The sequence below is a fragment of the Sminthopsis crassicaudata genome, chromosome 1 (genome assembly GCF_048593235.1).
Source record: "Sminthopsis crassicaudata isolate SCR6 chromosome 1, ASM4859323v1, whole genome shotgun sequence".
Classification (NCBI taxonomy): domain Eukaryota; kingdom Metazoa; phylum Chordata; class Mammalia; order Dasyuromorphia; family Dasyuridae; genus Sminthopsis; species Sminthopsis crassicaudata.
This window is the reverse complement of record NC_133617.1, coordinates 403,041,822-403,057,028: the sequence shown is the minus strand read 5'-3', so window position 1 is coordinate 403,057,028 and position 15,207 is coordinate 403,041,822. Positions and strand designations below refer to the sequence as shown.

Below are 15,207 nucleotides of genomic sequence, written 5' to 3'. Positions count from 1 at the left end.
CTCATATTTCCTGCTGTTTAAAAAAAGACTTCTTTTAAAAACCTTAAAAAACAAATAAGCATACAACATTCTGAACTTCATAGAATTAAATGTAATTTGTATTTTTCCCAATCCTGTGTGAAAATATATAGAAATGGTTGTTTTGCTATATAAAGTAAAAGTTAAATAAAATTTAATAAAAAATAATTTTATATATATATATAATATCAAATAATATATGTAATTATATATTTATATATATAATACTTTGACAATAAGAACTGAAAAAAAAATTGAAAATTTTAAAACACTAATACCCAGATCCTAAAACAGAGACAAAAGGGAAACTAGCATTCGAAGCATTTCCGGCAGATTTTATCTTGGCCACTCCCCGATTGATGCCTCCAAGCTAGATGACTTTGGACTCTTCACTCCGGCTCCCCTAGCCCAGTTTCCTTGTGTTAGCTCGAGTGATTGGAGAACAAGGCTGGGGGTGGAGCTCACTAGGAAGAAGATGGATAGGGGGTGCCATGAGAGGAAAAGATGAACCTTGTGGTGCTGATGATCAATAATTTATTTACTGATCGCCGAATGAGAAGCTATGTCTACTGACCATGAACCCAGAGTCCTTTGTGTGATATTACCCCCTTAGGCAACGAGCTTGAGGTCAGCCAGTTAACAATTTTAGTTCATTTCATGCAGTATGGTTTGTGTCACTTGACTTATAAATAAATTAATTACAGAGACTTGAAAAGCTTTTTCTAGTTGGAATCTCATTACAAACAACAATTGACGCCTCATTCATTTTTACACAGTGGGTAAAAGAGGAAAAGGACCAATTTTTCTCTACCATTTTCCACCTGTTAGTTTAACATCTTCAGCCCTGCTCTTGTTATAGTCTTTCACACTGAAGATGGTGAGCGGCTTCTAAGGAATTCACATTTTGATCAGTTTCTGATCCAAAAAAAGTGTATATAACATACTTTTAAATTTAATCTGCTTTATTAATATTTTATCCATCATTTTCTTAAATTTGGGCAATTAACAAAATCATAAATCAAGATCTGAATCATGATGCTTATCAATTTCTGAGGTATAAACGTTCACACTGAAATTTAACAATTGCTTCTCCTAGGAGCAGGTGTAAACTAGCTCCGAAGCACTTCGGCCCTCCTACTTCAACCTCTTTGATCCCCTCCAGGATGCTTTTTCAGGATCAGCTCTCTATCCCCATCCACATGTGGCTCATTCCAAACAAGAGTGCTTATTTACCTAATTATAACCAATCATCTCATACTGACTCACACAGCCATTCGTTCTTATGCCCATAACACTGTATCCAGCCACATATATCTGTGGTTTATCCCCAATACGATGTACTATAACTTACTTGAACATTGTTTTCATTTTTAATATATGTTTCACAATATATCTCATTATGGACAGTGCCTCAAAAGCGTCTTACAGCTTTGGAATCAAAGTTGGTAATAGCTGGTACTTGAGCTTTATGTCCATTCTTACACTCAATTAACCTGCATAATTCTAACTAACTTTATAACTAACCTTTTGTATCCATATCTAAACCCTTAAGACTTACTGAATCCTTACATTTGGCTTCTAACTGACTGGTTTCGTTAGCTATTTGTCATAATAATATCAGTTGTGAAAATTTTCCTTCTGCTGCCTGGGTTATGATCCTCTACTTGCTCTGAACCCCAGTATCCACAAGTCCCCTAGATTAGGACTCACTGTTTTAGCTGACCTTTGACTTGTATGTCCTCTTGTACTCTTGAACTTATGTCTGGTCGCTGCCCCACTGACTACTGGGAGGGTTTGGTTGAGCTGTGGCTCTCTTGGGGACAGCTTCCGAACTCGATTGCCATCTATAAGTTTGGCACGTTTTCACATGTAAAATGTATGGGATTACGTGCCATCGGGGGAAGGGAGTGCAGGGAGGGAGGGGATAATTTGGAAAAATGAATAAATAAATAAATAAAAAAAAAAGAAAAAGAAAAAAGAAATATCCATTATAGCCAAGGCTTCTATTAGATAATGTAGAAAACAGAAAACAGGATTCCCAATTCCTGCTTCCAAAGACCTTTCAGTCTAAAGAAAGCAGAACTGAACCAAGAGACTAAACTTTCATTATGCTACACAGAGAGCCATGAAGGGGTTGTTCCTAGTGTTTTAAATCAGTGAAGGAGAGAGATGGTCAACTAAGAAGAACTGCTTTCAGGACTAATCTTATAAAAGTGGTTATTAATAAGAAAAAAGAATAATTCAAAAGAAAACAATAATGAATGCAAAAAGGCCAAAAATACTATGGAAGCTAATGCCTTCATATCAAAGGAATCATGACAAAAATTTGAAGATTAAACAGGGGGCAGCTATGTGGCGCAGTGGAAAGAGCACCAGCCCTGAATTCAAGAGGACCCGAGTTCAAATGTGGTCTCAGACACTTAACACTTTCTAACTGTGTGACCCTGGGCAAGTCAATTAACCCCAGCCTGGGGGGGGGGGGCGAAGATCAATCAAACAATAAATATTTATTAAGCACCAACTATAAGATAGGCACTATGCTAAGCTCTGGGGATACAAAAAAAAAAAAAAAAAAAAAAAAAAAAAAAAAAAAAGGTAAAAGACATTTCCTGCCCTCAATGAGCTTACAAATGAGTAAAGAACAAATACAGGGAGAGTAAGATACATGCAAAATAAATAGGAAAGAGTTAAAAGGAAGAGCACAACAGTGGAAGAATAAAAATCAGACAAGAGAGAGGGAGAACTTAGAGGTGGTATTCTGAATATTGAGTATTTCAGTAGGAGTTTAGATTATAAATTCATAGATCTTTTAACTAGAAATACATAAGTATAATCCCATCATTTTACTCATAAAATAAAGTTAAGGTTCATGGGGGTTACAAAATTTGCTCAATACTCATCCCTTGTTGGTGGAGTTGTGAATCGTCCCAATCACTCTAGAGAACAATGTAGAACTATGCTTAATGGACTATAGAACTGTGCATACTCTTTAATTCAACAATACCACTACTAGGTCTAACTCCAAAAGGTCAGAGAAAAGAGGAAAGGACCTATGTGTATAAAAATATTTATAGCAGGTCTTTTTTGTGGTTGCAAAAAGTTGAAAATGGAAGGACTGTCCATCAATTGAGGAATGGCTGAATAAAATGTGTTGTGTGGCTATGATGGAATACTTTAGTGCTATAAGAGATTATGAACAGGATAGTTCAGGAGGGAGGAAGAAAGGAAGGGAGAGAGGGAGGAAAATTGACTAAGATCACACAGAAAGTATGAAAGCAAGGGGAATAGGAAGGTGGACTATCGGAATCTAAAACCAATTTTTTGTTTCCCACCCGTATCACCTTGTCTTCCATTCTAGCATAGAACTAAGACACAAAAAGCGTTAAATAAAATGTGTTTTCTTAACATATCCCCTTACTCAATGCAGCTGATGGCTTTGCCCATTACTCAATAGCAATTGCCCATTGTTGTTAAATGTCCCTTGGGCAGGCTGTGAACCCCTTCTCAGAATCACATTTTAAATGCATAAAATATAATGCACACGATTATAAGGGAAAACAATTTTACTAAAATACAGCCATCAAAAAATGGAGTCCAGATGAAGAATCTTTATTCTGGGTTAAAAGGGAAGGGAAAGTTATTAGCAGAACAGAAATAAGGATTTTCTTATTTGCAGATATCTCAAATACGCACACACCAATGAGATGGTGTTTCGTCAGGCTTGGGGAAAGGCCAGAAGTGAAGTGGATCCAGACTTCAGCTCAAGGGAAAAGCAAATTTCTCAGTGACCGAAGCTGCCCACCGAGGGCCAGGGGAAAGAACTCTGAGCTTGGAGCCAGAGGGTCTGCTCTCCCCTGTTTGCTACTTGCAAACCTTAACCTCTCAAGCCTCTTTCATCACCTGAAAAGCAAGAGGGTCCACCCAGTAATAAATAAGTAGCCACTTTTGTACCTCAGGCAAAAAACACCGAAGGGCCTCTCCAATCAACTCAAATCAACCAATGTTTGGGTGGCTGTCAGGATACTGGGAAGATGCCCCTGAGGAGGGGGCCTCCCATGGGATTAGCACAGAGAAGGCCCCGGGAGAAGCTCACAGGGAGCTTGCCAACTTCCTATTTTCACTAATTATCCTCAAAAGTGTTAAGCTCAGAGGTTTCCTTGTTGCTAAAAAACAACTTTTGCTTTCTGAATTTCAGCTGTTTGGAGGAGAATCCCCTCTAGTGGGGCCTTGCTCTAGATACATGAAGGAAGGGGAATGAAAAAAGCTGATTAAACACAGGTGTTGATGAAGCCCCAAACAGAACACAAGCTCCTTGAGGGCAGGGATGGCCTTATTTTTGTGTTTCCATCCCTGTTCCATCCCAGATAGTGTCCCTGGTATAATAAGAAAATGGATGATAAATGTGTGTTGCTTCAACAAGTGATTGAACAGAAGCATTCTTTGGAAAGGAGTTGGTCTTCCTGGCCTTCCCATCCAACCCTGAAAAGCCAGGGGCTCAAATTCTGTGACAACACTGCTCCATGGGGGGTTACAAAGTTGTGTTAGAGGCAGGTCTTCCAGCCCACCCCTGTTAAAAGAAAAAGCCGCCCTTTGCCACTGTTCCCAGATTCTCCTAAAGCCATTGGTGAAGGACCAGTCCCTCCCCAGAGAACCTTTTGATTTAGACTGCAATCATGGTTACATCGGTGTGAAGAGGAAATGTTTTTCCTGTTGAAAACTGTTTGCATTTTTGTTTTTCTTCCCAGGTTCTTTTTACCTTCTGAATCCAATTCTCCCTATACAACAAGAGAACTGTTCGGTTCTGCACACATATATTGTATCTAAGATAGACTATAACATATTTAACATGTATAAAACTATATGCCATTTAAGGGAGGGAGTGGAGGGAGGGGAAAATTCAGAACAGAAGTGAATACAAGGGATAATGTTGTGAAATTACCCATGCATACGTACTGTCAATAAAAAGTTATCAAAAGAAAAAAAAAAAGAAAGAAAAAAAGGAAAGTGATAAATGTTGGGAAATCAAAGTAAATATATGCACAAATAAGAAAGCATGTTAATGGTTACATAGGAGAAAGAACTTCCCTGAATGCCATGAAGAAAACTGGTTCACTAGAGTTCGATTACACAGGACATACTTCCCCTTTAAAGGAGTTTACACCTTTAGTCTTCTGAAAGGAGTTTACACCTTTAAAGGAGTTTACACCATTCTCTGGGAGGATAAAAGGAGCCAGGATTCAGGAAGAAGAGGATTCGAGATTCTACCTTCTCTCTGGCTGGAGGTTCCAGAAACCTGCTCACAGAGAAAAGGATTTACAGAAAAGAAACCTTCTCCCAGAGAAGGATCGCAATTGACAGACAACAGGACACTACATTTTGGCTCCAACTCGAGGCAAGGACTGTTGCTTACCCTGACTCTGGCTGATTCGGAGCCCTTCAGAGGGGGCAAGCTTGGACTTTACATTTTGGCACCGGAACAGGGCGTCCGGCGTGGGAGCTGGGGTACCATCATGGACAAGAAGCGGAAAAGCCGCGTTGTGATCCACTCTGACATGGAGGACAGCAGCAGTGATGAGAACCTGGATCAGGAGCTCTTGCCCCTAGCCAAACGGAAACGGAGTGACTCCAAGGAGGAGGAGCAACCTGTTAGTCAGCCTGCCGCTTCTTCAGACTCTAAAACATCAGACAGTGATGATGAGTGCACAGTTGGAGGTGCAAAAAATAAGAAAAAAGGAAAAACTAGGAAGATAGAGAAGAAGGGAACCATGAAAAAACAGACAAACAAAGCTGCTTCCTCAGACAGCTCTGACAAAGACATCTCAGCTGAGAGTTCAGCCCCTGAAGAAGGTGAAGTGTCTGACTCCAACAGTAACAGTTCCTCCTCCAGCTCAGATTCAGATTCTTCTTCTGAGGATGAGGAATTCCATCATGGGTATGGAGAAGACCTCACGGGAGATGAAGAAGATAGGGCCCGTTTAGAACAAATGACGGAGAAGGAGAGAGAACAGGAATTGTTTCACAGGATAGAAAAGAGAGAGGTGCTGAAGAGAAGGTCTGAAATGAAGAAGAAATTAAAAATAGCCAAGAAGAAAGAGGAAAAGAAAAAACAAGAAGAACGAGAGAAGAAAAAACTTACACAGATTCAAGAGTCCCAGCTCATGTCCCATAATAAGGAGCGGCATTCCAAGCAGGATAACAAACTAGACAAAAAATCTCAGGCCATGGAAGAACTGAAAGCAGAGAGAGAAAAACGGAAGAATAGAACAGCTGAGCTGCTTGCCAAAAAACAACCATTAAAAACAAGTGAAGTTTACTCTGATGAGGACGATAAGTCCAGTGAGAAGACAGATGGTTCATCTAGGATGACATCATCTGATGAAGAAGAGGAAAAGGAAGAGGTTCCTCCCAAATCCCAGCCAGTTTCTCTGCCTGAAGAGTTGAACCGAGCGCGGTTATCCCGGCACAAGCTGGAACAGTGGTGTCACATGCCTTTCTTTGCTAAGGCAGTCCCAGGATGTTTTGTGCGGGTTGGCATCGGCAACCACAACAGTAAACCTGTCTATCGGGTTGCTGAAATCACCGGCGTGGTAGAAACACCCAAGGCTTATCAGTTGGGTGGCACTAGGACAAATAAAGGATTGCAGTTGAGGCATGGCAACGACCAGCGAGTAATCCGCTTGGAGTTTGTCTCAAACCAAGAGTTCACAGAAAGTGAATTTAGGAAATGGAAAGAGGCGATGCTTTCTGCTGGCCTGCAGCTCCCTACCTTGGATGAAATCAACAAGAAGGAAGTGTCCATTCAAGAAACTTTGAATTATCAATTCAATGATCGGGATATCGAAGAGATTGTAAAAGAGAAAGCGAGATTCCGAAAAGCTCCACCCAACTATGCCATGAAAAAAATGCAGCTTCTGAAGGAGAAGGCCATAGCAGAAGATTTGGGAGACCAAGCCAAGGCGAAACACATCCAAGATCAACTGATTGAGTTGGAGAAAAGGGCAGAGGCCCTAGATCGGCAACGAACAAAGAATATTTCTGCCATCAGTGACATCAACCAACGAAATCGGGAGTGGAACATTGTTGAGGCTGAGAAAGCCCGTGTGGCTGAAAGTCACAACATGAAAAATCAACAGATGGACCCCTTCACTAGGCGGCACTGCAAACCGACTATCGTCTCCAATTCCAGAGACCCTGCTGTTCAAGCTGCCATCGTGGCTCAGCTGAACGCACAATATGGCTCGGGGGCATTACCAGATGCTCCTAAGGAGATGAACGAGCACAAAGACATCGACTCTAAGTCAGCCAGTGACCTCTCAGAGGACCTGTTCAAAGCGCATGATTTTGATGTGAACATCGACTTGCAAATTCCCAGTTGGGAATTAAAGACACTGGCCATCACTCCAAAGGCTCCCCCAGCCAACGGTGGTGCCCCCAAAAGATCTCTGAATTTAGAAGATTATAAGAAACAACGAGGACTTATTTGAGCAAGCCCAGCCTGCTGCTTCGGACCCTGCATGCGCCACGAGGATGTTCCTCTTCTCCTCTTCTCCCTCGGTTTGCCCTCTTTGGGCTGGAGCGGCAGGGGTGCTGGGAAGGACTTAGGAACATGTATTAAAGTCCCATTTTGTGATGATTTGAGCGTGTTCTTTGTTACCTACTTCTAACATGTATTAGGATACTATGTCTTTATGGAATCGTGTCATTATGTGTAATATCTAAATCAAAAGAAAGGGGGGATGTTGGGGTCTTACTAGGTGGTAATAATCAAAAAGGCAGCTCTTGATGTTGACTTGTTGGGTATCAGCCCACTTGTGGCTCAGTGGCTAGAAGGCGAGTGGGAAAGACTCATGCTCCTGAGCTCACACGTGGCCCCACACACTTCCCAGAGGCCCCTGGTAATGGGGAACGCTTTCATATTAAACTAGACAAAAAGTCAGCAAAGTAGATAAAAAAAAACAAAAAACAAAAAAAACAAAAAACAAAAAACAAAAAAAACCAATCGCCCCCAACTAGAGTCTGCGACAGTGCCGTGGGCTAGAAGTCAGCGCTCCCGCGGTGGCCGGGCCAGTGTCACACTTGTATCACAAATGGATCGGACGCTTCGCCTTCGGAACCAAACACAAGCTCTGGGAGACAACGGAAGTCGGAGGGACCGTTAGCAGAAGCGCCGATCGCCCCCTTTCCCCAAACTGTGCCGGAGGCTCAGGGAGCAGCCTGAAACCGCGCTCCAGGCCGCGCGCTTCATTCAGGCTCTCCTCTCGGAGGAGGAGGCCCCGGCGCGGAGCCCGGGTAACCTCCCTCGGGCACGCGGCGGGCAGGCTCAACCCCGGTCCCCCGCCTCGGACCGAGCCGCCTCGATTCTCCGGGAGGAGGCGGAGAGCGCTGGGCCCCGCCCGGCCGCGCTTGGCTGCCCGTCCTGCTTCCGCCTCCTCCAACCTAGGTGGGAGAGAACAGTGTCGGAAGGGCTCGGGATGTAACACCTGGGGACATCCTACAGCCATCTTCCCCGCCATGGGGGAGGGGGGAGATCTGTGGAATCCCGTCGGAAACCTGAGGGCCGCCCGCGCTTTCGCGGGCCGCGAGCCCAGGAAGAGACCGGGCCCAGCCCCTCGGGCGCCCTCTCGGGACGCGTGCGCCGTTATTCCCGGGAGAGAGGTACGGAGCGCTGCCGAGCGCGGCCGGGAGGAAGGAGCGGCGCTCCCGGGCCTTCTCCGGGCCTTCTCCCTCAGCCGAGAAAGGGAGGTCCGTGTCCGGTGCCGGTTAAAATTGCTTAGAATAACATGGCCAATATCTAGCAGTGTTAAGACTCAACCTCAGGGCTTCCAACTTCAAATCCAGGACTCACTTTTCAATACTCTATTGCAGCACCCGTAAGGTATAGTGAATTGGAGTAATAACTGTCTCAATATTCACGCTGGGCAATGATTCAGGGAAGTAGCTGGAAGACCAGTAGGACTTGGGACTAACTGATTCATGTAATTTTAAAAAATTTTAAATTTTACCCCCAACCAAAAATTAAACTTGAAATACAAAAATTAAAAGGAGAAATCAATAATATTGAAAGTAAAAAAAACTATTGAATTAATAAATAAAACCAAGAGTTGGTTTTATGAAAAAGCCAATAAAATAGATAAACCTTTGATAAATCTGATCAGAAAAAGAAAGAGGAAAATCAAATTGTTAGTCTTACAGATGAAAAGGGGGATCTTTCCACCAATGAAGAGGAAATTAGAGAAATAATAAGGAGTTACTTTGCCCAACTTTATGCCAATAAATTTGATAACTTAAGTGAAATGGATGACTTCCTCCAAAAATATAGGCTTCCTAGATTAACAGAGGAGGAAATAAATTGCTTAAATAGTCCCATTTCAGAAAAAGAAATAGAACAAGCTATTAATCAACTCCCCAGGAAAAAATCCCCTGGACCAGATGGATTTACATGTGAATTCTTCCAAACATTTAAAGAACAATTAGCCCCAATGCTATATAAACTATTTGAAAAAATAAGGAATGAAGGAGTCCTACCAAACTCCTTTTATGACACAGACATGGTACTGATACCTAAAACAGGTCGATCGAAAACTGAGAAAGAAAATTATAGACCAATTTCCTTAATGAATATTGATGCTAAAATCTTAAATAAGATATTAGCAAAAAGACTTCAGAAAATCATCCCCAGGATAATACACTATGATCAAGTAGGATTCATACCAGGAATGCAGGGCTGGTTTAATATTAGGAAAACGATTAGTATAATTGACCATATTAATAATCAAATTAATAGGAACCATATGATCATCTCAATAGATGCAGAAAAAGCATCTGACAAAATCCAACATCCATTCCTTCTAAAAACTCTTGAGAGTATAGGAATAAATGGATTATTCCTTAGAATAATCAGGAGCATATATTGAAGACCTTCAGTAAGCATCATATGCAATAGAAATAAACTTCAACCTTTCCCAGAAAGATCAGGAGTGAAACAAGGTTGCCCACTATCACCATAACTATTCAATATAGTACTAGAAACGCTAGCCTCAGCAATAAGAGCCGAGAAAGAGATTCAAGGAAGTAGAGTAGGAAATGAGGAAATCAAACCATCACTCTTTGCAAATGACATGATGGTATACTTAGAGAACCCCAAAGACTCTGCTAAAAAGCTCATACCAAAATGTGTGGGATAAGCCAAAGCAGTAATAAGGGGAAGTTTTATATCTCTACAGGCCTACTTGCATAAAATAGAGAAAGAGAGGGCCAACGAATTGGCCTTACAACTAAAATTGCTAGAAAAGGAACAAATTAAAAACCCCCAGACAAACACAAAACTTGAAATTCAAAAAATAAAAGGTGAGATTAATAAAATTGAAAGTAAAAAAACTATTGAATTAATTAATAAAACTAAGAGTTGGTTTTATGAAAAAAACCAACAAAATAGACAAACCCTTACTAAACCTGATTAAAAAAAGGAAAGAGAAAAAGCAAATTGATAGTCTTGAAAATGAAAAGGGTGAACTCACCACTAATGAAGTGGAAATTAGAACAATAGTTAGGAGCTACTTTGCTCAACTTTATGCCGATAAATTCGATAACTTAAATGAAATGGAAGAATACCTTCAAAACTATAGCTTGCTTGCCCAGATTAACAGAGGAAGAAGTAAGTAGTCTAAATAGTCCCATCTCAGAAAAAGAAATAGACCAAGCTATTAACCAACTTCCTAAGAAAAAGTCCCCAGGACCAGATGGATTTACAGGTGAATTCTACCAAACATTTAAAGAACAACTAACTCCAATGCTATGTAAACTATTTGAAAAAATAGGGATTGAAAGAGTCCTACCAAATTCCTTCTATGACACAGACATGGTACTGATACCTAAACCAGGTAGATCGAAAACTGAGAAAGAAAACTATAGACCAATTTCGTTAATGAATATTGATGCTAAAATCTTAAATAAGATATTAGCAAATAGACTTCAGAAACTCATCCCCAGGATAATACACTATGACCAAGTGGGATTTATACCAGGAATGCAGGGCTGGTTTAATATTAGGAAAACTATTAGTATAATTGACCATATTAATAATCAAATTAATAAAAACCATATGATCATCTCCATAGATGCAGAAAAAGCATTTGATAAAATCCAACATCCATTCCTACTAAAAACGCTTGAGAGTATAGGAATAAATGGACTATTCCTTAAAATAATAAGGAGCATATATTTAAAACCTTCAGTGAACATCATATGTAATGGTGATAAACTAGAACCTTTCCCTGTGAGATCAGGAGTGAAACAAGGTTGCCCACTATCACCATTACTATTCAATATAGTACTAGAAACTCTAGCCTCGGCAATAAGAGCCGAGAAAGAGATTCAAGGAATTAGAGTAGGAAATGAAGAAATCAAATTGTCACTTTTCGCAGATGACATGATGGTATACTTAGAGAACCCCAAAGACTCTGCTAAAAAGCTATTAGAAATAATTCAGAATTTTAGCAAAGTCGCAGGATACAAAATAAATCCACATAAATCCTCAGCATTCCTCTATATCACCAACAAAATGCAACAGCAAGAGATACAAAGAGAAATTCCATTCCAAACAAATGTTGAGAATATAAAGTTTTGGGGAATCCATCTACCAAAGAATAGTCAGGAATTATAGGAGAAAAATTACAAAACACTTGCCACAAAAATAAAGTCAGATTTAAATAATTGGAAAGACATTCAGTGCTCTTGGATAGGCCGAGTGAATATAATAAAGGTGACAATACTCCCCAAACTAATCTATTTATTTAGTGCTATACCAATCAGACTCCCAAGAAACTATTGTAATGACCTAGAAAAAATAACAACAAAATTCATATGGAAGAATAAAAGGTCGAGAATTGCAAGGGAACTAATGAAAAAAAAAAGTCAGAGGAAGGTGGTCTAAGTGTACCTGACCTAAAGCTATATTATAAAGCAACAGTCACCAAAACCATTTGGTATTGGCTAAGAAATAGACTAGTTGATCAGTGGCATAGGTTAGGTTCACAGGGCAAGATAGTGAATAAAAATAGAAATCTAATCTTTGACAAACCCAAAGATCCCAACTTTTGGGATAAGAATTCATTATTTGACAAAAACTGCTGGGAAAACTGGAAATTAGCATGGCAGAAACTAGGCATGGACCCACATTTAACACCACATACTAAGATTAGATCAAAATGGGTCCAAGATTTAGACATAAAGAACGAAATCATAAATAAATTGGAGGAACATGGGATGGTTTACCTCTCAGACTTGTGGAGGAGGAAGGAGTTTGTGTCCAAGGGAGAACTAGAGACCATTATTGATCACAAAATAGAACATTTTGATTATGCCAAATTAAAAAGTTTCTGCACAAACAAAACTAATGCAAACAAGATTAGAAGGGAAGTAGCAAATTGGGAAAAAATTTTTACAGTTAAAGGTTCTGATAAAGGCCTCATCTCCAAAATATACAGAGAATTGACTTTAATTTATAAGAAATCAAGCCATTCTCCAATTGATAAATGATCAAAGATATGAACAGACAATTTTCAGATGATGAAATTAAAACTATTTCCACTCATATGAAAGAGTGTTCCAAATCACTATTGATCAGAGAAATGCAAATTAAGACAACTCTGAGGTATCATTACACACCTGTCAGATTGGCTAAGATGACAGGAACAAATAACGATGAATGTTGGAGGGGCTGTGGGAAAACTGGGACACTGATGCATTGTTGGTGGAGTTGTGAAAGAATCCAACCATTCTGGAGAGCAATCTGGAATTATGCCGGAAAAGTTATCAAAATGTGCATACCCTTTGACCCAGCCATACTACTACTGGGCTTATAACCCAAGGAACTACTAAAGAAGGGAAAGGGACCTGTATGTGCCAAAATGTTGGTGGCAGCCCTTTTCATCGTGGCTAGAAGCTGGAAGATGAATGGATGTCCATCCATTGGAGAATGGTTGGGTAAACTATGGTATACGAATGTTATGGAATATTATTGTTCTATAAGAAATGATCAACAGGAGAAATACAGAGAGGCTTGGAGAGACTTACATCAACTGATGCTGAGTGAAACGAGCAGAACCAGAAGATCATTATACACTTCAACAATGATACTGTACGAGGATGTATGCTGATGGAAGTGGATTTCTTCACCATAGAGAAGAGCTAATCCAATTCCAATTGATTAATGATGGACAGAACCAGCTACATCCAGAAAAGGAACACTGGGAAATGAATGTAAATTGTTATTTTTACCTCTGAATCCAATTCTTCCTGTGCAACAAAAAATTCGGTTCTACACACATATATTGTATCTAGAATATACTGTAATATATTTAACATATATAAGACTGCTTGCCATATGGGGGAGGGGGTTGGGGGAGGAAGGGAAAAAATCTGAATAGAAGTAAGTGCAAGGGATAATGTTGTAAAAAATTACCCATGCATATGTACTGTCAAAATAATGTTATAATTATAAAATAAAAAAAAAAAGACTCCGCTAAAAAGCTCTTAGAAATACTTCAGAATTTTAGCAAAGTGGCAGGATACAAAATAAATCCACATAAATCCTCAGCATTCTGATATATCACCAACAAAATGCAACAGCAAGAGATACAAAGAGAAATTCCATTCCAAACAAATGTTGAGAATATAAAGTTTTGGGGAATCCATCTATCAAAGAATAGTCAGGAATTATAGGAGAAAAATTACAAAACACTTGCCACAAAAATAAAGTCAGATTTAAATAATTGGAAAGACATTCAGTGCTCTTGGATAGGCCGAGCGAATATAATAAAGATGACAATACTCCCCAAACTAATCTATTTATTTAGCGCTATACCAATCAGACTCCCAAGAAACTATTGTTATGACCTAGAAAAAATAACAACAAAATTCATATGGAAGAATAAAAGGTCGAGAATTACAAGGGAACTAATGAAAAAAAAGTCAGAGGAAGGTGGTCTAAGTGTACCTGACCTAAAGCTATATTACATAGCAGCAGTCACCAAAACCATTTGGTACTGGCTAAGAAATAGAACGGTAGATCAGTGGAACAGATTAGATACAAAGGACAAAAAAAGGGTACATCTATAGCAATCTAATCTTTGACAGACCCAAAGATACCAATATTAGGGACAAAAATTCATTATTCGGAAGAAACTGTTGGGAAAACTGGAAATTAGTATGGCAGAAATTAGATATGGACCCACACTTAACACCATATACCAAGATAAGATCAAAATGGGTCCATGATTTAGGCATAAAGAATGAGATCATAAATAGATTAGAGGAACAGAGAATAGTCTACCTCTCACACCTGTGGAGGAGGAAGGAATTTATGACCAGAGGAGAATTAGAGATCATTATTGACCACAAAATAGAAGATGTTGATTACATCAAACTAAAAAGTTTCTGTACAAACAATACTAATGCAAACAAGATTAGAAAGGAAGTAACAAATTGGGAACATATTTTTAAAAGGAAAGGTTCTGACAAAGGTCTCATTTCTAAAATATATAGAGAACTGACCCTGATTTACAGGAAACTAAACCATTCTCCAATGGATAAATGGTCAAGGGATATGAACAGACAATTCTCAGATGATGAAATTGAAACTATTTCCACTCATATGAAAGAGTGTTCCAAATCACTACTGATCAGAGAAATGCAAATTAAGACAACTCTGAGATACCACTACACACCTGTCAGATTGGCTAAAATGACAGGAACAAATAATGATGAATGTTGGAGGGGATGTGGGAAAACTGGGACACTGATACATTGTTGGTGGAGTTGTGAAAGAATCCGGCCATTCTGGAGAGCAATTTGGAACTATGCCCAAAAGGTTGTCAAACTGTGCATACCCTTTGACCCAGCATTGCTATTATTGGGATTATATCCCAAAGAAATACTAAAGAGTGGAAAGGGACCTGTATGTGCCAAAATGTTTGTGGCAGCTCTTTGGGTTGTAGCTAGAAACTGGAAGTTGAATGGATGTCCATCCATTGGAGAATGGTTGGGTAAATTGTGGTATATGAAGGTTATGGAATATTATTGCTCTGTAAGAAATGACCAGCAGGAGGCATACAGAAAGGCTTGGAGAGACTTAAATCAACTGTTGCTGAGTGAAATGAGCAGAACCAGAAGATCACTATACACTTCAAC

General features: G+C 39.7%; 1 pseudogene; it reads left to right on the top strand.

The window, feature by feature from the left end:
• Window positions 1-5,386: 5,386 nt before the first annotated feature.
• On the top strand, window positions 5,387-7,624 carry LOC141549960 (RNA polymerase-associated protein RTF1 homolog pseudogene; annotated as a pseudogene).
• Window positions 7,625-15,207: the final 7,583 nt, after the last annotated feature.